We start from the raw sequence: 548 nt of genomic DNA, 5'->3' as shown, positions 1-548 counted from the left end.
TCCCCCTCCTCAGCCACTGCCTCGAGGAATGTGGGTATTATTATGACTGGGAAGAGTGGATTCATTTAGACTGACAAATTCATCTTGACACAGCCAGGTTTCAGTGAGGCTGAGTAAATCAATATGATTATCTGATATTAATTTGTTTACTAACACTGCTTTAGATGATAGAGACCTGATATTTAACAGTCTGCATTTAATTCTCCTATTTTGTCTTTGTCACAGAAGAGATTTTAATTTTCATGAGGTTGTTATGCACAACTCGTCTTTGTTTAATTTTAGATTCAAATAATTTAGGTGGTTGGGGGACAGACACCATTTGTATAAAACTATGGGTGGGTAACTGCACTAGAAGCTCAGAGAAGCGTGTAGGACTGTGACTCTGAGTCCTGGTCTCAACTCTGGGTTGTCAGGGTTTTGAATTACTAATAAACTTGGCCAGGTTCCTAGATATGAGAGCAGCTCCATCCAAAGTGGGATGAATGCCATCTCTCCTAATAAGACCAGGTTTTCCCCAGAAAGTTTGCCAATGATTTACAAAACCCACA

Source organism: Epinephelus moara, chromosome 22 (assembly GCF_006386435.1).
Source record: "Epinephelus moara isolate mb chromosome 22, YSFRI_EMoa_1.0, whole genome shotgun sequence".
Lineage (NCBI taxonomy): Eukaryota > Metazoa > Chordata > Actinopteri > Perciformes > Serranidae > Epinephelus > Epinephelus moara.
Note: the sequence above shows the minus strand (reverse complement) of the source record.